At 41.9% G+C, this 25,572-nt stretch overlaps 1 protein-coding gene and 1 long non-coding RNA gene across 2 annotated transcripts in view; one reads left to right on the top strand and one right to left on the bottom strand.

Annotated features, from left to right (window-relative positions):
• Nucleotides 1-18,594, bottom strand: part of cntn2 (contactin 2) — a 62,764-nt gene extending 44,170 nt beyond the window's left edge. The window contains exon 1 of the mRNA XM_074648980.1: nt 18,370-18,594. The gene's annotated coding sequence lies outside the window, so the exon portion shown is untranslated. The remainder of the gene's footprint in view (nt 1-18,369) is intronic.
• Nucleotides 5,070-5,883, top strand: LOC141778045 (uncharacterized). Its single transcript, XR_012596005.1, has 3 exons — nt 5,070-5,505; nt 5,610-5,706; nt 5,752-5,883. It is a non-coding gene; the product is annotated as an uncharacterized LOC141778045 (long non-coding RNA).
• Nucleotides 18,595-25,572: the final 6,978 nt, after the last annotated feature.

Genomic DNA, 25,572 nt, shown 5'->3' on the forward strand with positions numbered 1-25,572 from the left:
AGCATTTATACAATGTGTAAAGAAATTACCCGTGTGGTCCACTGCTTAAAACTAATCGAAGTGGGTTAAAATGGCTTTGCTCTTATTCACCTTTTTTTGTCAGATCTTGTGTTTCTATATCTTCTTAGAACTATAGAAGGTAAAACGGAGCAAAGAGAACAGACAAGTCCATCATGCTTGGCTAAACTTACTTGAATTAGGATCAGAACTGTTGTGAAAGGCTAACATGTGCCTCATACATCAATGTAACCCCAGCTCTCACCTCTGTGTCCCTGTCTGTCTTCTTCCCCGCTCTGTCTCTCTTGGTACCGCTTGTGTTCAGAGTGACAGATGAGCAGGGACAGACACACCAATATTACCGGGGCTGGTTCTCCACAGGGACTCCGGCGGGCACCGATGCCTGACTCCAGAGGTCACGGTGTCTGGGTCGGAGTCTCAGGAGAGAGCCTGGGTGCCTCCAGACAGAAAGGGTGAGGTTGGGGGAACTTATCTATTTTAATGTTGACTGGTTCTCTGCTGGGTGACACTGGGGCTCAGAGATAAGCAGGAGCATCACTGCCAGTATTAGCAGTAGTTGAGAAATATCCATGTTTGGACTGTGAAAAATCGCCCTCATGTCTTGATAATGTTCAGTATCACAAGGCCAGTGCATACTCTCTTCATGAGTTTTGGTGCAGCAATACACTAGGAGTTTAAAGATATAGATATAATGCTACATCGATACACAGCCACAGATCCAAAACAATCTTTGTGAGAAACTTTTCAAATATCAATCTACTATACAGCTGTCAAAAACCCACTTTCCAAGTCGCTCTCTCTCTTCCTGTCCTCCTGTCCCCGTGTGTTGGTGTGTGTCCTCTCCTGAAAACGCCTCTCCTTCGAGCTAGCTACATTTTCCAATCACAAACCTACTTCGAACAATCCTTCTGAAAAACATCAACACATACCCACATCGCATTTGTAGTCTGTAGAATGTCTTTAATTGTTAAAGCTAACTCTTCCAACTTCCAAAGCACACTGAAGTTTGGGGAAACTTCTCTCTGTTGCCACTGAAGCCAAAATGATGAATGACACTGACCTGGGAACTGAGCTAAATGAAACCCTGTTGGCAGCATTTCAGTGAAAAAGATCCAGGCAAAATGTTACCACTAGCTCTGTTTACTATTGCTGGTGTGGCAGTAGACATGCCGTAAATGTCTGGGTTGTTTTTTTTACCTCCGCCAAGGCCGAAGGCCTAGGAAGGAGGTTATGTTTTCACTGGTGTTGGTTTGTTGGTTTGTTGGTTTGTCCGTTTGCAGGATCACTCCAAAGGTCTGTGATTGATTTGAATTTTGGAGTGGTGGGGTGTGGCACAATGAACTATCCATTGGATTTTAGTGGCGATCCGGATCATGATCCGGCTTAGGGAATTTATTTAAGGATTCCGATCAGCCAGAACATTAAGGCTCTGGGTATAACACATGCGCAGTGTAACTGATGAGGCGTTGATGATGCATGACCCCGCCTCCTTCCTTCAGAGAGAGAGCGGGTGGTGGATGGAGGGGGTGGGGGGACACACCTGTAAATTCGTTTTTTCACATTAAACTCGGTGAAATTACAGTTGAGTTGGACCAAAGCACACTTGGTGATTGTTGGAAAGAGTAACGACGACGGTTTAGGTGAGTTTTATTTTGCTCCGCTACAAACAGCTGATCTCAACATAAACAAAAATACACTGGATGATGGCGCAAGCTGAACGGAGAGGGGGGGGGGGAGGTCCGCGCTCTCTGAGTGCCATTCTAGTTGATTCAGTAAGTCATCTGAGAGGGAGAGGTGTACACCCCCCCCTACAGTATACACTTGTGAGTAGAATTATGGAACAGGAGATTTTAGAGCTAACTCTACTTACTTAAAAAAAAAAAACAGAAAACAAAATTAATTAAAAGACGGGATTATATTAATTATGGGGAAATGTTCTGCATTAAGAAGGGATCTCTTTATGGTCAATATGGAATGCTTTCATCAACCAAACGCGGTGTCAATATGGGCGTGTGAGTACAGCGCCCCAGACCGTTTACACTGGTTGCACTGGTGCGACAAACATTTTCATTTCGGTGCACCAGCACCCAAAATGTATCTTTTTGCGCCGTAATAATACATTTTTAAATTTTTTTGTCAGTTCCCCTATTCCGCCTACACAAAGCACTTACTGTAGAGGGACATGGAGTTAAGGTAAGACAGATCTTCTCTAGTCCTGGGTCACTGTTGCATAGTTTGTACTGACAAGTGTATTTGTTGCTGTAATATGTCCCATTCAGGACATATTTTGGTCACAATTATTTAGAAAAAAAAAGATCTCAGGGATCCTCAGAGTAAAAAGCGCTCAACAGCGTGGCGCTACTAAACCTGAGGGACGCACCCTATTTTTTCTCTGATAAAGCAACACTGCGAACAACAAATGTGTGTTGAAATCAGCAGGAGGAGAGTTTGTAACGTTATCTGGAAGCAGCCGGTGGGCAGCGCAGTTCTGACTGGCTAAATACCGGAGATACGAACGTTAACGGAGGTGCCATTGAGTTATTACTATGAGGCGTTAAAGGGGCGAAGGTAAATTACAACGTTACCATGATGTGTTCAAATGTGATCTCGTAAAATTAAGTTTTTGGCGAGAAACTTTAATAAATCCAGTTGTTTGAAGGAGATGTTTTCACATCAATATAAAATAGTTATTAGAGAGAGTATTATGACCTGTTTAACTTCCTAACACTAGCTCTAAGCAGCTTGCCAAGATTGTTTTAATCAAAGCAAATATTTAAATAATCATAATAATTTGAATTGTGTGTTTTTTTATGCAAATAACCACTATAGATGACAATAGCAAAGTACAGTACAGTACTGTGTACAGTACCATCCCACCCACCGAAACAGGGCTCCCCCGGAAGCCACGGTGTAATTCGAACACTGTAATTTACCGTGAATATAATTTTTTTTATGTAAAATATATCGAATATTGAATGACATCAGGTCTAATATGTTATTCCTTCATTTAGAACAGAGATTTTCAAAAGGGACAGATAACATTTCTGAGTGGCAGACAAAAAAAAATACTTGCCTTCCACAGTGGCAGGAAGTGGAAAAAGTCAATTTCAGACCCTGGTTGCACAGCTCACCTTGTAAATATCCATTCATACACTTCAATCACATCCACTGACTGCTATCAAACTGTGCAGAAAGGGAAAGAAATAACTGTCAATATGCCTTCACAAACTCAAATTGTGCCCGAGTCCTCTTTACAGCTGCATAAAATGGTGAGGTGACAAAAACACTCAGACAGACAATAAAAAAGCCAGCTGGAAGCTTTTGGCTGTGGCCAGTTTGTGACAGGAGCTATGATGTGGAAAGTTTAGAAAGACAAAACCTTCAGAGGAGTTTCAGAGATAGCTGTTAATGTTCATCTACGTGTTGCTCGGATGGTTTCTGTCCAGTGTTCAAACTGTAGAGGTTGTCACTGTCATGTGCTTCATGTTGCTTCGATCTAGCTCAGTGCCTGTGTGGAATGGCTCACTGCCTGGTTCCGGGACTGTAGGAGGCTATATTTACATAAAGTGGAGTTATTAAAGATTTCAGGTCAGACAGTATTGGCGCTCAGTGAGACAGTCATTGTGTTCGTGTGTGTGTGTGTGTGTGTGTGTGTGTGTGTGTGTGTGTGTGTGATTGCACAAACAGCAAAATGCTAAGAATCTAAGCGACTGTCGACCAGGGTGGACTGTCCGCAGTGCACCCCAACCGCGTCGTGCCCCCAGAGTGGGGCTCGGCCCACGTAAAAGGCACCAGGGGTCTGCGGCGATTGCGGCAACCCACCCGACTAGTGATGCTAATTTTGAAAAATGTTCTTGACCGATAACCGATTATTAACCTTTAACCGACAAGATTTGTGTCTCGCATGCAGCGCTGCGCCAGCTGCAGTGTATGAGCACAACAGACATTCGTTGACGAGAGTCCCCAGTTTACCCGTCCGTGAGCGTCCCCACCGCATATTAGTTTAGTTTAGCAGGTTGTCAGCTGTGTGTCTGCCCGGCATTACTTTAGCAAATGTCCAACAAACAGTGTGTGTATTTGCGCTACGTTAGGAGCTCTATTGTCGGAGACTTCGTGCTCACCACCACCATACACGTAGTCTGCGTAACTTAAGCAAGTTTCTGACAGACCGTGTGGCGGCGGGGGGTGTGGGGTTTGTTGGTGGCATTATAGCTGTGAACGTAGGTGTAGCAGTGTGTGTACAGTTTATTTGTCGGTGAATAAATGCTACGAAACTACAACTCCTCCGCTCAAGCGAGCTATAGACGGGAGCCGACTTCCTGTATCCTGCAACTCCGGCTCTGCCTCTTTAGGTGGGCTCTTAAGGTGGACCAGCTTTTCTCCTTAAAGAGACGAGCCGCTCCTCTGAATTTTTCTCAGCTTTTTAATTAATTATTCATATTTATTTTAACCGTTTAACAGATAGCGTTAATCGGTTAAAATGCCTAATGTCGGTTAACGGTTAAACGGTTAATTATTAACATCCCTAATATTAACTTTTTGTTTTTTTTCCTATTAGAATTTTGCAACTGGCAAACTCCTCCATGCAAAGACCAGATGAGCTGGTATAGACTAACCTTTAACCTCCGGTTATCTATGGTGAGCAGGATGGTGCTACACTTTAAAGTCTGGCCTGTATTCTCAGTGGGTTAGCTGTGCTGCGCTAGCTTACCTAACATTATCAGTGTGATAGCTCCCTGGTGCTGACCTGCTATTAGCAGTCTGCAGCATGTTCTCATGCACAGCGCTTCACTGACTTTTAATTTGAACTCCAAATGTTGGAAGACTTCTATCTACAGCCTTAACCCTAATCCAGACACTACGAGCCTTCCAGCATCCTGACGAAACTGAGAAGCACACACACACACACACACACACACACACACACACACACACACACATCTGCATGACAGTGTTCATATGCTATTCTAATACTAAAATATAGACAAACCCACAATGTGCACACTGCATCCCTACTCACTCCTGGATACACACATACACACCTCTTATTTAAAGGTCTCATATTATGCTCATTTCCAGGTTCATAGATGTATTTTAATGTTGCACTAGAACATGTTTACATGCTGCAATGTTCAAAAAACCCTTTATTCTTCTCATACTGCAGCCTGAGTCTGCCTGCCTCAGAGCCTAATTCAGCCTCTGTCTGAAAACCACTGATTCACAGCCTGTCTCCTCCCACTCTGCTCTGATTGGTCAGCGTTTTCTGTCAATCAAACGTCCTCAACAACACAGCGTCACTATCTCCCCCTCCCTCCCGGAGAAGCTCTGGAGAGAGAGGAGCTAGAATAAAGTTTATAAACCACTTTAAAGTTTATAAACCAGAAACTTCACCCAGCGCACGTTACCGGAGGAATCTGATCAGAAATCGGCGACAAATGATGAACATCTGCGGTCCAGATTCCAGGTTTTCCTGACGGTTTCTCTCAGGTAAATAATACTATTTATAGCTCTGTTGGTTAACTCAGTGTTTACCTCATGCATCAACTCTGTAAATCGTAAACATACACTCTGTTTTACGTCTGTCTTTACAGATCCATCCGTGAGAAATGACCGACAGAATCATCCCAGAGGAGAGCAGACAGCTGAGAGCAGACAGCTGAGAGCAGATGGGAGATACAGAGCTAACCTGTTAGCATGTAGCTAACCCGTTAGCATGTAGCTACATGCTAACAGGTTAGCTACATGCTACCGCTATGACACGGTGTGTAAACACAGCGACCATCAGGGTGGAAAATAGAAGATGTGAAACAGTAGTCAGTTCATTATTTCTGCTAAAAGATAAATGTATGGAAGATCAGAGTAATGGTATATTAGTTACAGTAGTAGCTGTCTCTGTGTTACCATGACTACAGACCACCGGAGCTTAGCTTACCATAGTTTACCAGAGCTGAAGACTTTCTCCTGTACCATGTTAACATAACTAACTAACAGGTGAGATGATTACAAATGCTGTGAATAATTAATATTGTCATCTGTCAACTCAAATAAAGTTTGACTGTGAAACAGAAATGTGTTGTGTTGCTTACAGTCACTATTTACTACCTGTACTCTGCTACATGCATGACATCAAATATATATAATATATAAATATCATCTGTTTAAACAGTGTAATTACATAAAGCCTTTGTGAATGAACATGTTATATTTAGATGATGGGAGTACATGAAGCCTGTTCTGCTGGTTCTTGCAGACTAACAGTAGGAGCTACTTTGCTCAAGTTAGGTTGAGGAGGAGAGACAGTGACGCGCTGTGGGGCGGGGTCAGCTACTGAAGGTTCTCTCTGGTTCGACCAGGAAACCCTTACATGGCTTGCATTCTCTAACGACGTCAGAAGAGAAGGAAAAGCTGCGCAGCGTTTTTCGACACCCATTTCCGGACAAACGGAGCAGGAGAAAAAGAGAGAGGATGGTCTTTTATGATACTATGGTGACTTGTAGACACACTGGGGACAGATATTGATGTTTAAAAGACATGGAAAAGTGCATTTTGCATAATAGGTGACCTTTAAAGTGTGTGCTGGTTCCCATCTGTGAACCCGACTCTGCTCCAATCAGGTGACGATAGCAGCAGATTACAGAGGCATGACCCCCAACTGGACACTGTTGATTTGTGCATTTAAAGTTCAGTGCTGAGTGCATGTGACTTGCTGTGCACTGACCGTGAGCTCTACTGTGCGCTTAGCCCAGAGTGATCAAAAATAAATATGTGACTTGCTCTATCGTTTTCAGCCACATTGACCCTGAACACATCTTGAGTAGTATACTCTGTTGGAAAGAGGAGATTATTAGCTCTCTAATGAGATCAGGAGTGTTTCTGTACTCCAAATATTAAACAGAATATGTCACTTTACATAATGACTGTCACCAAACCATGACTTTGAGAAAAAGGCCATCAAAGTACATTTTTAGGTCTTTATTCAAATGAATCATGAACCATGAAACAAATTCATCCAGACATATTTGCACAAACACACACAGTGTTCTGTCTTTGTCACATTGATTCATGGAACAAAGGCACTCACATACACATGCACGCCCATACCGACGTGCACACCCATACTCACATGCACCCTCATCAATTTAAAGGTCCCATATTAGGCTAATTTTCAGTTTAATTCTTGCATTTTATGTTTTGAATAGAACATGTTTACATGCTGTGATGTAAAAAAACAACTTTATTTTCCTCATACTGTCTGCTTGGATATACCTGTATTCACCATCTGTCTGAAACGCTCCATTTTAGCACATTTCAACGGAATTGCAGCCGTATTGCGTTGCCAGGCAACAGCTTGGGTCCATGTTTACTTCCTGTCAGCTGATGTAATTCACATACACTGCAACTGGAAATAAAGTGACACATTTAGAATGTTTACATTTAAAACTGTGAAATGGTCTGAATATTGTAGATTTGTGACATCACAAAGTTACAGAAATCCTGACGGCTTGTTTCAAATGCACAGTTTCTGAATACGGGCCGTGTGTATTTCTCCATGGATTGAGTGATTTGATACTTTCACAGTATTTATATATCTCTTCAACCTGCTTTATAATAAAAAAGACAGGAAAATCTCACTTTTTACAATATGGGGCCTTTAACTTGGCATATAAACTGGAAAAACAAAGTTTGGAAACTTGTGTTTGGTGGATTGTTTCTCTGTTGTTACAATGCTAATGGTCATTGTATTTTACATCGTTGGAAAGCCTGTTTATTTACCTTCACAATGATGTCCAACTTGTAAGGATCATGCATTTGTGGGATGAGCAGCACAGCTGATTATGTGGGTAGCGCCCAAGAAAAATTTGCCAAAATGCTCCGTCAATGGTAAACAGTGTATTCTCCTGTTGGTACTGACTCTTGTTTTGAGTTGTTTGGTGGATTGGATGATTGAACTCTCTATCAGTAACAAGGAACAAACAAGACATATTGGCAATTTTACACTTTATTCATTTAATACACCGTCAGGAGCCTCAGTAGCGGTGGAAGATCCATACGCAGCCACAACAGCCTGGCACCTCCTCCTCATGCTGGTCACCAACCTGGTCACATGTTGCTGTGGGATGGCGTTCCATTCCTCAACCAGGATTCGTTGCAGGTCATACAGCGTGGTTGTGTTGGTCACTCTAACACGTACAGCACGCCCAAGCTGATCCCACAAGTGTTGAATTGGGTTGAGGTCTGGACTCTTCCATTCTCTCTACTCCCACATTGTGGAGGTAGTCTGTGATAACCCTGGCTCTGTGGGGGCGAGCGTTGTCATCTTGGAGGATGAAGTTAGGGCCCAGATTGTGGAGATATGGGATCGCCACTGGCTGCAAAATCTCATCCCGATATCTCACTGCATTGAGATGGCCTTCAATGATGACAAGCCTTGTTTTGCCAGTGAGGGAGATGTCGCCCCACACCATGACACTGCCCCCACCAAAAGCTGTTACTCCATCGGTGCTACAATCAGCATAGCGTTCTCCACGTCGTCTCCATACTTTGACCCTGCCATCCAACTTTGACAGACAGAACCTGGACTCATCACTGAACATGACATTCCCCCACATGTTCAGGTCCCATTGTCTGTGTTGTCGACACCAGCGCAAATGGGCCTGACGGTGAAGGCAGTCATTGCAGGCTTCCTGGTAGCCTTATGAGAATACACTGTTTACCATTGGAAGAGCATTTTGGCAAATTTTTCTTGGGCGCTCCCCACATAATCAGCTGTGCTGCTCATCCCACAAATGCATGATCCTTACAAGTTGGGTATCATTGCGAAGATAAACAGGTTTTCCAACGATGTAAAATACAATGACAATTAGCATTGTAACAACAGAGAAATAATCCACCAAACACAAGTTTCCGAATTTTGTTTTTCCAGTATATTTTGGTCATGTTTGAACACATACTTTATGTGCACACACACCTATACCTATGAACGGGGAACTAATGAGCATGAATGTGAGCCTTGTTAACTTTCTACAATTCTACAATTTCATTTAGCAGACGCTTTTGTCCAAAGCGACATACATCTGAGAGTTCGTACAACAAACACCATCAATGTCATCATCATCATGAATATCCTGATCAACACCAGCAACATCCTCAATATCCTCATCATCAATATCATCAATAGCATCAGTGTCATCAGGGCAGGCAGCCGACCCACATGTCTCAATTCATTACTACCTACATTATTTTCTTGATAGTCATTTCATTTACACTGAATAGTGTGTTTTTACCTGCAATTTGTCCCTACTTGCTACAATTAACTTTGGTGACCATTGCAGCTGTTAGAAATATTTGGATCTGAAGTTATAGTTATCTGTATTATATAATCTATATGGCTTTAACACACTATTAAACAGCACAGCGGGCACTGGAGTACCCAGCCGACAGCTGTTCTTGTGTCTTGTGTTTTAGTCAGAATTTATGAATGCTATCTGTGTACTATAAAAGCTTAAATAGAAAAAAAAGAAAAGCTGCAGAATTTCAAATTTCAGCTGTCAACGTTTCTCTCTCTCGCAGACGTGCTCCGAGATCAGCTATCTGGATGATTTCTCTGAGCCGAACAAAGAATTCCCCTTCGTGCCATGCGGCTCCGTATCTCCACTTTTATCTGACACTTCGGAGCAGCACAGAGCAGAGGTCCAGCAGTCCTGACAGGGTGCTGAGGCTCATATCTTTCTGAGATGGAGGGATTGACCTCGCTGGTCTCACCCCTTATTAGAGCACACAAAGAGCTGTTGAGCAAGCCGGCCACACTGACATGAATCTGCTATGAGCGAGAAAAGGTTTGAGTGAAGGCTTTACTGTTCCACTCCAGCTCAAAGAATGTCATATGAACCATAGACGGAGTCTGGTCCGTTGGACTGGTGGATCGATAGCAGCCTTGATATGGAGACGTGGAGCAGCAGAGCAGACAACATATAGATGTGAGGGTGAGGCACTTGGGGAATAAAAGAGAGATAAAGCAGATAAAGCTGAGAGACACTCTGGTTGCTCATATTTCTTTTTTTAAGCCTGTTATCTCCAGATCTTGACTTAGTCTAACTGTCTTGGTTAGTGTTAAGAACAAGCTGTTGTCTCCTGATCACAACTTAATTGTGTCATCATTTCAAGATAACATAGAATGCTTTTCAGTTTCCTAAGCTCGTTGTTTTAAGAAAAGATGTATAATATTCTGACGACATACACATTATTTATTTTTTTTGTATCTGCGTAAATATGTCTATGTAGATATGTTGGAGGTAAGAGATAGTGTCACCATTACGCAGTTTGTCCACCAGAGACACTCACAGCAAGTCAATTGTCCTGTAAAATGTCCTCCTCAGTACATATCTTAGTCACAACACTTTGATAAATACATTTAGGGAGTCCTTATCAAAATGTCATGTGATTACATTCAAAAGCAATCATAAAACAATACATATATACATATGTATGTGCTCAAAAATGAATGAAGAAGAATGGAAACAGGAGCACATGGTGTCCCCTACCAACCTTGTCTCCTACAAAATGATGTTCCCATACAACTACGTTTGGAGGGAAACATATTTTCTATGTATTTCTTACGCTCGCAGTTTTAAACATGGTTAACATTGTAAAATGAAACAAAACTAAAAAAAAACCTACTTGGTTAGGTTTAGTAAAAAACATATCATGGTTTGGCTTAAAGTGGAAATGAAACGTTCGACCAAGTTAAGCTGGTTTACTAAAGGTATTTCCACTCTAATGAACAATTATATCACAAACATGACAAATGTTCAGCTATAAGAGAAAAAAGAAGGGGACACTATTGTACTGCTCCTTGATGTAAAGATGAGTTTTACAATGTTAAAACCAAGAACAAAACAGTCCACTGCAGCTGAAACTTGAGTTCACAGTATCAGTAACGTTACTGCAGCGCTGGCTAGTGGCACTGAAAGAGCCTCCGACAGGCACCGAGTCTGTCTCCTCATATCCCATCCTCCTGATCACCTGTCTGTCCTCCTCTGCTGTCTCATTCAGACCGTTCAAAGACAGGGTGGACTTTTGTAGTAATCCTCCAAACGGACAAACCAACAAACAAACCAACAAACCAACGCCTGTGAAAACATAACCTCCTTCCTAGGCATTCGGCCTTGGCGGAGGTAATAAACGGCGAAAGCAAATCTTTAAAACTCCAAAGCAAACACCAGAGACATTATCTGCCTAATGTTACCTGTGTTCTCCTTCAACTAACAACCTCACTAACTCACTCAGTCATTTGGTTATACTCCCAAGCCGACGGACACCACGGAGTGAAGAGCTGCCGCTGACAGCAGCCCACAGAGACGGTCCGTGTGCGCGTTAGAGTGTGATGAACCTCTCTGCACTTTTTGTTGTTATTTTCTTCATACCAGTTAATTACACATGAAGAAATGACTGAGCAGCAGTCAAACACCACACTACATTCTGTTCTCCTAAACACCTGCTGACTATCTGAAGGCAATACAGAGAAACACGCTCGGACCATTTCCCCCCAATAGAACAAGGAATTTCATTGGCATAAACAAGAGCAGATAGAATATGTACAGACTTAACGTCATCACAGTATGTGACTTAAATGGAATAAACATAACATTAAACAGGCTAATAAGACTCTGGAGTTGGTGGAAGGTGTATTTTTTTTATCTTGGAGCTACGCTAGCAGTTTCCTCTGTGCTCCCAGTCTTTGTGCTAAACTTGGCAGAACACATCGCTGGAAATTTCCTGTACCGGATGCACAGAGATGAAACTGATAGGTCTGACTGAGACGGGGAGTAAGAAAATATTTGACAAAAATTGACTATCACGATATTATGTATTGTGATACTGTATTGATTCTCAAAAACACTGTATTGATTTTTTATTAACAGTTTACAGGCAAATATTAACTCAGTCAATACTTTATTTCATTTTCAAAGAGATGTGCCCTCTTTCAAATGAATGCTATGATGTTGGATGTTACAGGGACTGTGATAGATCCCACTGTCCTGTTCGCTTAAAAAAGTTCACTTTTTCCTTTACTCGGATTTTATGCATATGGCAGTGTGTTCTTTATACCGACAGTTTTCCTGTTAAATTAGATTTAAAAAATTCTAATTTATCGCCTTACTTATAGTATCGCAATGTATCGCAATATATTGGATCGTAACTAGGGATGTTAATGATTAACCGTTTAACCGTTAACTGTCATTAAGCATTTTAACTGATTAATGCTATCGGTTAATTAAAAAGCTGAGAAAAACTCGTAACTTAAAGGAGAAAAGCTGGTCCACCTTACGACAGTCTGAGCCGGCGTTACCGATACAGGAAGTTGGCTCCCGTCTATAGCTCGCTTGAGCGGAGGAGTTGTAGCCTCGTAGCATTTAACCACCGACAAATAAACTGTACACGCACTGTCTGCTACACCTACGTTCACAGCTATGATGCCACCAACAACACACACATGGTCTGCTACAACTTCGTTCACAGCTGTAACGCCACCGACAACACACACACTGTCTGCTACACCTACGTTCACAGCTAGAACGCCACCAACAACACACACACTGTCTGCTACAACTTCGTTCACAGCTGTAACGCCACCGACAACACACACACTGTCTGCTACACCTACGTTCACAGCTATGACGCCACCAACAACACACACACGGTCTGCTACAACTTCATTCACAGCTGTAACGCCACCGACAACACACACACTGTCTGCTACACCTACGTTCACAGCTAGAACGCCACCAACAACACACACACTGTCTGCTACACCTACGTTCACAGCTATGACGCCACCAACAACACACACACGGTCTGCTACAACTTCGTTCACAGCTGTAACGCCACCGACAACACACACACTGTCTGCTACACCTACGTTCACAGCTAGAACGCCACCAACAACACACACACTGTCTGCTACAACTTCGTTCACAGCTGTAACGCCACCGACAACACACACACTGTCTGCTACACCTACGTTCACAGCTAGAACGCCACCAACAACACACACACTGTCTGCTACAACTTCGTTCACAGCTGTAACGCCACCGACAACACACACACTGTCTGCTACACTTACGTTCACAGCTATGACGCCACCAACAACACACACACGGTCTGCTACAACTTCGTTCACAGCTGTAACGCCACCGACAACACACACACTGTCTGCTACACCTACGTTCACAGCTAGAACGCCACCAACAACACACACACTGTCTGCTACACCTACGTTCACAGCTATGACGCCACCAACAACACACACACTGTCTGCTACACCTACGTTCACAGCTAGAACGCCACCAACAACACACACACTGTCTGCTACACCTACGTTCACAGCTATGACGCCACCAACAACACACACACGGTCTGTCGGAAACTCGCTGAAGTTACACACATACGGTCATATGTGTGTGTGACAATGGTGAGCACGAAGCTACCAGCAGAGCTACAGATGCTAATGTAGCACAAACACACACTCAGTTTGTCGGACAATTGCTATCGTTAATCTAGGCAGACAGAGTATCGCTACGCCGGGCAGACACACAGCGGACAACCTGCTGAACTAAACTAAATGTGCGGTGGAGACTTTTACTGGGAAAGTGGCTGCATGTCCGCGACACTACATGCAGCATCGTAGCTGCTAAGCTAACGTTCCCGGACGGTGAACTGGGGACTGTCTGTTGTGCTCATACACTGCAGCTGGCGCACCGCTGCATGCAAGGCACTAATCTTGTCGGTTAACGGTTAATAATCGGTTAACGAGGGTCGGTTATCGGTTAAGAAATGTTTTCAAAATTAGCATCCCTAATTGTAACCCCTGTATCGTGGTATGTATCGTATTGCCAGATTCTTGCCGATACACAGCCCTAAAAACAAGTGTTTTTCACAACATACAGCTGGTCCTTGGAATGTCACTTTCTTGGTATCAATAGTGTTGTCAGAGCATGGAGACATCACAATCTTGCTCATGCAGCTAATATCTTTCTATTTCTTTTCCATTTCATGTTTCTTTGCGTCCAATAAGAGTCGGTCACAAGTAAAGCAGATTATTGCGTCCATTTAAATGTAGTCAGTAGCTATCGCTTTTCATTTCTGCAACGCACCATCCTGCAGCCTTCTGACAGCCTCTACAGAAGAAGATTACAGCTCTAAAGCTCATAATATCTCTCTGCATGTCTTCTCCGGCTTAGAGTAGTGTTCACAAGCACCGTCTGCTTCTTGCTGTCCAGGATCTAACAAATCTCTCTGACAAGTCGGCTGCTGCAAAATCAGTATGTGATGTCTCACTTGTCTGCTCACTGAAATCTAAACTATGAATCATTCAATTCAGGTTAACTGTGCATGTGCTGTGCATAGAGTGAGTGCAATAAGGAAATGTGAATATGACTGACTCATGGGGGACTGATTTCTAGGAGGTTATTAAAGTGGCAGTAGGCAGTATATTTTTGTCATCATTGGGCAAAAATTCCATAATAACCTTTCAGCATATTGTAATTCAAGTGTTCTGAGAGAAAACTAGACTTCTGCTCCTCCTCATGGCTCTGTTTTCAGGCTTTAGAACATCTAGCCTATGACGGGAGACTTTGACCAATCACAGGACATCTCATTGAGAGAGCGTTTCTATTGGCTGTGCTCCGGTCATGTGACCAGAACTTGGTGTTCATTTACCAGATTTCACAATGGCACAAACTTTCTCATTTTACAGCTAAACCGTGCACTACAAGATGATTCTGAGAACATCTGAGGAGAGAAATAGGCATTAATGTAACACACCTGGTTCTTGGCTTCATTATTTTTTTAATTGCTGTATTTTTCTTGGTATGCGAATATTGATATTGATATTGATTCATATTTGATCAGCGCTGCCTAGTTTGACCGTTTGGTCGGAGTTCAGAGTGATTGACAGCCGGCTCTCATAGACAGCAGATGGACAGCAGACCTCAAATCAGCTCTTACTGCTTGTTTTCCTCCGGTCTGTGAAATCTTGCAGATGCCGTTAGGAGCACCGGAGGACACAGAGGAACATGATTTGTTTCAGGTTACCTGTTTCATGTACTACTGTCACCATATAGTGACCGTTTTATAAAAATAACTTCTTTTAATCATATTTGCTCCAATCTCACCTACTTCAGCTTTACGTGTGTAGATCTAATGGCTATAAGATTGCATATCAACTCTCAATTGATTTCCTTTGAGCCTAATAACCTACAGCAGCCTTCAACAGTTTTGACATTAAAGATACCAATGATGCCATTTAATGGAAACAATGTTGTCTGTTTAAGACAGAGAGAATATAAACACAACTCGTACTAGTAGTGAACCAAAGTGTAAGACCCGATAACAGAGTGTTTAGTAATTAAACTATTACTTATTATAGCCTACTAACAGTGCCTACTACAGTGCACTATAGTAGAAGGAAAAAGTTGTAACTGTATATGAAGACTGTGCTCAACCTCCATTACCACAGCATCAGTGCCAACACATTATGTGATTACTGAACAAGATGGGATGACCTGATCCTTTAACTCAAACCTTCTCATGTGTCAGAGCTCCAGGCATTAGGCTATTTATAAGACGTATTTAAGGAGAGACACTAGAGGTGAATAGGGTTAACATTTTAACTTATAGATACCACCATGGAACTTCCCCAGTTGATTACTTACAAAGGAGGCTAATTTAAAAAAAAAAATTCTGACCTATAGCCGACAGTCGTTAACCGATTATTAACCGTTAACCGACAAGATTAACGCGTTTCATGCAGCGGTGCTGTGGATTTAGTGCCGCCCAGCTGCAACAATAAGCTGACACACAGACAGGTTAAATCCATCATTTATCGTCAGCTGCAGTGTATGAGCACAACAGACAACTGAGTCCCAAGTTCACCTGACCGGGAGATATTGCAGCCACAATGCTGCGTGTATTGTTTTGGACACATGCAGGCACTTTCCCAGTCAAAGTCTCCACCGCATCATTTAGTTTAGCTGCGAGGTCGTCAGCTGAATGTCTGCCTGGCGTTCTCTGTCAACCCGGAGTAACGTTAGCGAGTGTCCGACAAGACCGACAAGAACATTATAGCTGTGAACGTAGCAGTAGCAGTGTGTGTGTACAGTTTATTTGTCGGTGAATAAATGCTACAACTCCTCAAGACCCAAGCCAAGTTCCCGTGTCTTGCCAGTTACCTGCTGATCAAAGTGAAAGCGGTTAGACTCGATGATAGCAACACACCTGGCTCAGGCTCACTTAAGGTGGGCTGTTAAGGTGGACCAGCTTTTCTCCTGTAAGTGATAAGCCTCTGTGTTTTGCTCAGGTTTTTACTTTATTTTTTATTTTTTATTTTAACCGTTTAACTGACAGCATTAATCAGTCAAAATTCTTATTGTAAGTTAACAGTTAAACGGTTAATTATTACCATCCCTATTACTTCCATTACAACTGTTGTTTTTTGCATTAAAATGTTATCCTTAAATGTGCAAATAAGGCATTATCAAATATGTGCTAATTTGCATAAATTTCCTGGACAGAAATCTGAACATTGGAAAAAGCCATGTTCCAAATTCTTGCTTCAGAAAATACTGTCAACAGATCAATTTTTGCCACGATTTGAGGAATAAAATGTTGTATAAATCAGGCTATGAGTGATATCTCATCTATAAAAACCTTCAGAATATACTGTAGAGAGAAATGAAACTGGAAAGTTTGGTGTATGTAAGTGCTACTGAGGTGGATATTTTCTGGCTCAGTGTATGAAAAATAATAATAATAATTTTAAAGATATGTAGTGTTATACAAGATTTCTGAAATGTTATGTTTAAATATGCAAATGAGGCAATATCCAATGCTAACTTTTGGTGAATGTAGGAGAAATTACATATGCAAATGAACTTGAACTTTATTAGATTTGTCATATACATACACAAATGTGTGACCACTGCATTTAACCCATCCTAAGTATTTAGAAGCAATAGGCTGCTGTGAAGCAGCACGGGGAGCAACTTGAGGATCAGTGTCTCACACAAGGACACTATGATGCAGACAGCAGGAGCCGGGGATCAAACCGCTGACGTGCAGTAAAATAACACCTAAATGTGTATTTTGGATGTACTCTTACTATTTCCAAAAAAAGCCCAAAATCTCAAAATTAACCAGTGCATGAAAAACAATGTTTTCGTCTGGGGTGTCTCGCCCATTTAGGCTTAGGAGTTCATACGAGTGGCATTTCTTATCATAGCACTGAATAGAGCTGTCTATGCCGTACAGTGGATAACAACAGTTGAGACCATGAGCTTTGTGATTCTACTGGCCACTGATGGGGTGGACAGTACAACAGTATTATAGTTATAACTATCAGGCTACTGTCTCAGCACTGATGTATGTGAAGTATTCAAAATCACACAGGAAAAAATATATTGTGTGTAACTAGTCTCTAAATTAAAAGACATGTTCCCATGCTGTAACATGCATCATTCATGAAATATCTAACTTTTCATATATGGAGACATAATAATAATACTGAATTACCGCCTGAACACATCACTCATCCTCTAAGTCCTAGCCTTCATATTGCACTAAATGAGTGAAACAAATCATTAGTAATTCTGTTGTGGTCCTCCTGTCAAGTACCTCTGAAAACACACTCACAGACCATGAGCCCCTTTTTTTGGAAAGCATTGCTCAAACTGGTCCAGTCCCCATAATGAGCCTCGGCACCACCAGCCGTACTGATGTCCACAGTCTGAGTCTGCAGGCTACAAACCCTCCTTTTACCAGATTTACTTCAACACAGTATCCTGAAATGCTCCCATGCATATGGATGTTAAAAACATGAACATGTCTTCTGCATGAATGTCACACCAAAACTAGTAAGAAATGAGCTCAGACTGTCTGCTAACACAGACTATAGACTATAGACTGCAGATGTAGAACAGCAGAATACAGTTAATGGAAACAGTTGATTTAGTGTGTTGGATATTCAGCAAACAGCAGAAGACATTCAGTGAAATGTCCGTCTGTCCATTCACGACACACACACACACACACACATATAAAGGAATTAAAGACGGTAACTATTGGTCCTCTGGTAGTCTGTCCAAGGCAGCCTACACTTGTGCTATTGCGTCAAAAAACCCTAATAAGAGGGAAACCCGTTCATCCTGTCTGGAGGCTGCTGGAGACACAGCGGAGACCTGATCTCAACAACATCCCCCCTAAACCCTAAACCCGCATCCGTCCATGAATAAGACGAGGGGGAGAAAGATGAAGGTGCAGGGTGAGAGAGGGTGAGAGAGGTGTGGGTTTGTTTACCTCGCTGTGATGCGGAGAGTCTTCTCCTGCTCGGAGCCGCGGATGATGATGATGCGCAGGAGGCGAAGTGATGCTGATGCTGCTCGATAACGTTACGACGGTGGAACCGTGAAACCAGCACCGTGTTTTAAGATGAGACACACACACACACACAGCTACACAGTTACTGTTACTGTCCTCCTCCTTCTGTCCGCATTCAGGGTAGGACCACCTCTCTCTCTCTCTCTCTCTAATGTCTTCCTCTCCTCCGCATCCCTCTGCTTTCTTTCGATCACCTTCTGGTCTCCTTTCACCAGCGTCAAGCCCGCGGAAATACAGCAAAACTACTTCCGGTTTCCATATGACACAGTTAAAGCTGAAGTAGGCGAGATTGGAGCAAATATGATTATTTTTTTTTAAAGTTATTTTTTATAAAACGGTCGCTATATCGTGACAGTAGTGCATGAAAAAGGTAACAAGAAAAAACCATGTTCCTCTGTGTCCTCCGGTGCTCCTAACAGCATCTGCAAGATTTCACAGACCGGAAGAAAACAAGCAGTAAGAGCTGATCTGAGGTCTGCTGTCTATGAGAGCCGGCTGTCAATCACTCGCGAACTCTGACCAAATGGTCAATATTCTGTTACGTTAATGCCTATTTCTCTCCTCAGATGTTTTCAGAATCATCTTGTAGTGCACGGTTTAGCTGTAAAATGAGAACGTTTTTGACGCCGCCGCCATGTTGAGATCTCTTAAGGAATGCCAAGTAGGCTACCGGTCACATGACCGGAGCTTTGATGACATCATCGAATGTTCCGAGTGCTTTGATGACATCATTGAATGTTCCGAGTGACCTGTGATTGGTCAAAGTCTTCCGTCATGGGCTAGATAAATTTTTTGACAGCCTGAAAACAGAGCCATGAAGAGGTGCAAAAGTCTAGTTTTCTCTTAATACAGCTTTGTTTTCCAGCAGCAGGCAACCATTTTCATCAATTTTCTGGGTGAAAAAAAGAACAAAAAAAAACAGCTCCAAATCATGGTAGGCTAGTAAGAAAATGAGCCAGGTAGTAAATGCCGAAATGGGGGTATAAGCAAGTGTAACCTGCTTGAGTTTAAGTTTAAGCCCATAATAGCCTAGTAGGCTACAGCAGTGTGTGTCGGTGACATCTTCCGTCTCACTGTGTAGTGAAATTGACAGCACTGTTGTGGTTGTTTTCCAGTCAGTAGCCTACTTGTTCTAATGCTATTTCATTTATTTTTTAACAAGTTCAAAGCTTTTTCTTATTAAATAAATGGGCATTTTGTCTATCAACACCATAAACAAGCAATCAAACAATGTTTGTGTGCATGGAGGCCTATATTTTTATAACCAAACAAGGTTATAGAAGTCCATAGAGCCTCAAACTAAACGCTTTTATTTTGAAGGCAAAATCGAATAACTTCCTGTAATTGTCTTGCTTCCGTCGACGAGCTTCACGCAGCATCTGAGCTGTACAGACGGCGTCAGTCTGCATCCCCCTTTTGTTGTTGGCTCCTCGGCTGCCTGCTAGTGAAGCAGCCCAGAGGGGGCAGGTGCTGCTCCACAGCCCGGCTCCAAAGACCTGATCCCAGGGGACCCTGAGGAGAAAGAGACCCCTCCAATTAAACACTAAATGGAGATAGACCGGGATGATATCACACCTACATTATGTAGGCTGAATGTAAGATGAATAAATAAAGACTAAATAAATAAAGTGATTAATGACATAATAAATGAATAAGAAGAAGAAGAAGAAGAAGAAGAAATTAGCCAATGTTTAAATAACAAAAAAAGGTATATTTATATGGTCTTCCATTTTTCTAAGATTCTTTAAAGGTCCCATATTATAAAAAAAAGTGAGATTTTCCTGTTTTTTTATTATAAAGCAGGCTTAAGTCCTATATAAATACTGTGAAAGTATTGAAACACTCAATCCACAGGGAAATACACACAGCTCGTATTCAGAAACTCTGCATTTGAAACAAGCTGTCAGGATTTCTGTCCATTTGTGATGTCACAAATATACAATATTTAGACCCTTTACACAGATTTAAACATAAACATTCTAAATGTCTCCCAGTTTATTCCTGGTTGCAGCGTATGTGAATGTCGTCAGCTGACAGGAAGTACACATGGACCCAAGCTGTTGCCTAGCAACGCAATTCTGTTGCAATTTTGTCGCAATTCCGTCAAAATGCGCTAAAACGGAGCGTTTAAGACAGAAGGTAAATACAGGCATATTCAGGCCGACAGTATGAGGAAAATAACGTGTTTTTTTTAACATTACAGCATGTAAACATGTTCTAGTAGAAACACAAAATACAGTATGAACCTGAAAATGAGCATGATATGGGACCTTTAAGATTCAGTACTGGATGTTGTTATGAAAAGCTTAACGGTTGGGATTTGAGCTTTGTGTATACAAAATTAGCTCTCATCATCAATGAACCGGGTCACTCACAGGAGAGATGGGATGGAAGCTGTGTGACGATCTTGTGTGAGGAATGAGCACTGATCCGGTTCTATGATTTCATATTTCAGCCTCAGGGTCATTAGAGCAGAACAGGCAACATGCAAAGTGACACCAATTAGACATCAGAGTGATCTTTTAGACAACACAGCAACAGACAGCATGCAGAGCCAGTAGGTCCTGGCTAATTGGTAATTACTCAAGTCGCAGTGCCTCAAGGAAGACTGATATGTGCTTAATTAATCAGCAACATTTCACTCCCTTGTTTTGCTTGCTAAATAATGAGCATGCATGCTACACCCTCCAATCCAAAGCACTGAAAGTAAACGGTTCAGTAACAGAGTTGAAAAAGAGCAGATTGAGAGGAATTGGTTCGAACTTATTCACTGTGCCAACTCAACACAGTCAGACAGTGTAGAGCTGAGCAGCAAACAGAGGCAGCCAGTCACTCTCAGTGTTCAGAGAGGGATTGCATTGCAATGAGAAAAACTTAACTAGTGAGATAAAGCTGAAAAATACTACAAGCACATGCCATTGGGGGCATATATATATATATTCCTTTTTCACAGCAGACATTTTGACTTGTTGAGTTGTCGTAGTAGGGAAAAGCGCAAGTCATCAAAGATGGCTCTGTTCTATTCAGCATGCACAATACCAGAACCTTGAAAGTGAAGCAGCTGCATGGAGTTCAGCCATCATTCATTTCATTATTTACACCTGGTTCTTTATAGTCTATCAATCAGTTATGTGACTTATAAATCATCATAACATCCTCTACTACAACATTTAATCAGTAGTGCTGACTATAGCCATTTAGTGTTCACTAGTGGAAGTGACAATCTGACATGTCAAAATGTAGTTAATATGTTAAGTAAGGGATTACGTACAGCGAGCCGGTCATTGTTGTGAAAGAATCCCCGACAGGGCGATGCTGCTGATCTCTCATCGCCCTGAAGGGTATTCTTTCACAACAATGACCCGCTAGCTGAACATTATCCCGCTTATTACACGGCTACTTAATGAAGAAATTTATATTTTGACAAAAAACGGTCCGCCAGAGTATGACATCAGAACTGCGCCCATAGCAGCGGTCTGCTATACATAGCAATGGTCTGTTATACATAGGAACGGTCTGCTATACATAGCAACGGTCTGATATACATACAGCGGTCTGTTATACACAGTAACGGTCTGTTATACATAGCAACGGTCTGCTATACACAGCAACGGTCTGATATACATAGCAACGGTCTGTTATACACAGTAACGGTCTGTTATACATAGCAACGGTCTGCTATACACAGTAACGGTCTGTTATACATAGCAATGGTCTGCTATACATAACAACGGTCTGATATACATAGCAACGGTCTGCTATACACAGTAACGGTCTGTTATACATAGCAACGGTCTGCTATACACAGTAACGGTCTGTTATACATAGCAATGGTCTGCTATACATAACAACGGTCTGATATACATAGCAACGGTCTGCTATACACAGTAACGGTCTGTTATACATAGCAACGGTCTGCTATACAGAGCAACGGTCTGATATACATAGCAACGGTCTGTTATACATAACAACGGTCTGATATACATAGCAACGGTCTGCTATACACAGTAACGGTCTGTTATACATAGCAACGGTCTGCTATACAGAGCAACGGTCTGATATACATAGCAACGGTCTGTTATACACAGCAACGGTCTGCTATACATAACAACGGTCTGCTATACATAGCAATGGTCTGTTATACATAGCAATAGTCTGTTATAGAGAAATTACAGACCGCAGAACGCCGTGATTGACCAATCAGAATGGAGTATTCAACACAGCCGTGTAATAATTTAAGATATCTGTGAAACAATTTTGACAATTTTCACATACAAGTCTATTTTCACATGTAGAAATTACATGTGGACTAGTCAAAACTGATTTACAGATTTATTGATTTATATCAGTAAGTCCTTTTTCGCTAATAAAAATAACGAGATATCCATTCTATCCATTATCTGTAACCGCTTATCCTATTCAGGGGCTGGAGCTGATCCCAGCTGACATTAGGCGAAGGCGGGGTAATCCCTGGACAGGTCTCCAGACTATCACAGGGCTGACACAGAGAGACAGACAACCACTCACGCTCACATTCACACCTAGATTCAACAACGAACTTAACCTGCGTGTCTTTGAACTGTGGGAGGAACCCGGAGAACCCGGAAAAAAAACACGCTTACACGGGGAGAACTAGCTAACTCCATACAGAAGGGCCCCAAGCTGGATTCGAACCTGTGACCCTTTGCTAAAAGGTGAAAGTGCTAACCACTGCACCACCATGCAGCACAACAACAGATATCTACAATTGAAAAGTCACTAAATCTAGTCTATTACCATACCTTAACATACCATTACCTGATCAAAACTGTTACCATATTCATTTTGAATATGTACGTATGTCATTGAAGAAATACACAATGACATTTTGAATAGTGTATCGCTCTAATAACTGAACTTAATAAACTTTCACTTCTAGTGCCATCATCAGGGTGACATTTAAATGTGTCCTTTACTTTGGTACCTGTAACATTAACAGCAGTCCCATTAGCCTCAGCTGAACTTAGTGTTTGGTGCTAACCAGAAAATGTTCGCATATTAACACCCTAAATGGTGAAGATGGTTAACATCAAACCTGCTAAACATCAGCATGTTAGCATAGCCATTGAAAGCATGTTAGCATGCTGATGTTAGCATTTAGCTCAAAGCTCCATGTACAGGCTCACGGAACTGATAGCGTGGCTGTAGACTCCTGACAGTGTTGAGAGTTCACCCCTCTTCATCAGATTCCATGCACACCAGTCTAGCATGAACGGAACTAGTCTAAATATAATCCAAATATTCAAAAAAATCTAAAAACTGCACTGTAGCAAAACAGTCTTATTATGTTGATTATTTCATATTCAACATTTCACAATATGTCATTATGTCATGTCTGTCATTGTTTTATGTCTTACAGAAAGTTAACCGGTGCACATGCATCTTGATGGGCAGAAAGCTGTATGCATAGTGGGACTAGGTGGGCATAAGGGTTTTATGGTGGGGGGTTTTTCCTTATCCGATGAGAGGGTCGTACTGTAAAGGACAGAAGGTGTCGTATCCTGTACAGATTGTAAAGCCCCCCGAGGAACATTTGTGATTTTGGGCTATACAAATAAAATTGACTTGGCTTGACTTGACTAAAGCACATCAGAGACTGTGTTCCCATGGATGTGTCTCCTGACACAATTTCAGTTTCAGAGTCCCAGTCATGTCATTAATTGCTCTGTTTGTGCCAGCTTTTTTGTAAAGTCACAGGCAATTGAGTTAAATAAATGAGGTACAAGATTACATCAAATACCTTGAGTGGTTGCCATGAAAAGGGTTTCAAATTAAATTCTTTGGCCATGTTCCAGGAACTTTCATTTGCCCACTTCTCCTTTTACACTCGTATTTGATGCGAGTGCCATTTTTTTCTCTGAACTAATCCCCTCTGAGCCTCTTCGCTCTAAGATTTACTGATCTCAAGGTCGAGGTCTCAACCTCCAAAACACCTTGAGAATCTGAAACCATGAAGCCACACACACACACACACACACACACACACACACACACACACACACACACACACACACTAAAACTTTTCTCTGACTGCCAATTAACTCAGCACAGTTTTGTTCCCCTTGGTGGTGGATATTTATTTCACTTCATATATGTCACAGACATGAAAAAACTAAATAGTTATTGTTTAACTCAACACTTTCTGTGTCCCTTTTCAAAATAAAAGCCCTCGAGCATTTTGTTTTTGGTGGACAGAATTCCTTCATTTGTTAACACGAGGCTTTTATTCTGAAATATTTGCAGGACAGTGTTGTAGAACAGTGACTTGCAGATATGTAGAGTACAGCTTTTAATTGTGGATTATTACTATTATTTACAAATGAGCACACTCTTCTGAACCTTTCTCTGTCTAAAATAAATATAAATGACATTTATAATGAACTGAAATGGCCATTATGAAATGCAAACTCTATGTAGAAAGTAACGGCTGGCAGTAACAGCCCAGCAGCAGCAGAAACGCTGTGGGTGAGAGACGCAGGAGTTCAGTGAGGCAGCCACCACGCTCTGCTCAAACGCCCTGTGTGTCCCGGCCGTTAGACTGGAACAAATGTAGCTCGTGAACATAATCCAGGAAGCAATTATGTTTCCACTATGATATATTTGGCGAACAGTACATGCACATATTTTGAAGGAGACACTGTGGGTTATTCAGACTGTGGCGTGTCACAGATGTTATGCATACTGTCCACTATCTACTCAAAAATGATCAATAAATTAAACTTATTAGTCATATAGGTTATTGTAAATAAATGTAAGAAAGGAGTAATTCTGCCTTCCTTTGGGTATTTGGCTACCCCAGACAGACTCACCCCATCACCCCTGTGTGTGTTTGTCTGTGTTTTAGTACCCCCCCACCCCACCATGCACCCACCATGCACACTCCACTGTCTGCCCTCTGGGCTCCCTGCTGTCCCATTCATTTTCATTTGGGCTCTGCATGCATCCACCAACTGTCACATGTCATCTTCCCCAGGCTGGTTGTAGGGTGTGTGTGTGTGTGTGTGAGGTTGACAAAGAGTGATGTGCAGCAAGGGCAAATGAATTGAATATGTCACCTAATGAAATACAGCAGTGACAAATGTA

Source organism: Sebastes fasciatus, chromosome 1, assembly GCF_043250625.1.
Source record: "Sebastes fasciatus isolate fSebFas1 chromosome 1, fSebFas1.pri, whole genome shotgun sequence".
In the NCBI taxonomy this organism is placed as follows: domain Eukaryota; kingdom Metazoa; phylum Chordata; class Actinopteri; order Perciformes; family Sebastidae; genus Sebastes; species Sebastes fasciatus.